The following is a 323-nucleotide window of genomic DNA, read 5'->3' as shown; positions in this document are numbered from 1 at the left end:
CCTTGTGTACATGTTACACAACGTGAGATTTTATGGGATAACTTTTTGTGCCTTTTGCAATATGTGCATCAATTTTTAAAGACCTGGATGGCTAATCCAGTCATGCCATAAAGTGTATAAAATTTTGTGGGTATATAGGTTACCATGGCTTTTGCCTTTATCATACTGATCTTTGGCATAGTCTAGATCAGTAGAGTATGTAGGTATAGTCTTGACCACTTTCTTATAAGGCCGTAGGCGATTTTCTTATAATTAAAAGGAACTTTTGTTTCCTTTGTCCATTGGTTCAATGTGGAAACCATTCATGCTCAAGTCTTTATAAC

The sequence above is a fragment of the Brassica oleracea genome, chromosome C4, assembly GCF_000695525.1.
Source record: "Brassica oleracea var. oleracea cultivar TO1000 chromosome C4, BOL, whole genome shotgun sequence".
In the NCBI taxonomy this organism is placed as follows: domain Eukaryota; kingdom Viridiplantae; phylum Streptophyta; class Magnoliopsida; order Brassicales; family Brassicaceae; genus Brassica; species Brassica oleracea.
This window is presented reverse-complemented; position numbering follows the sequence as displayed.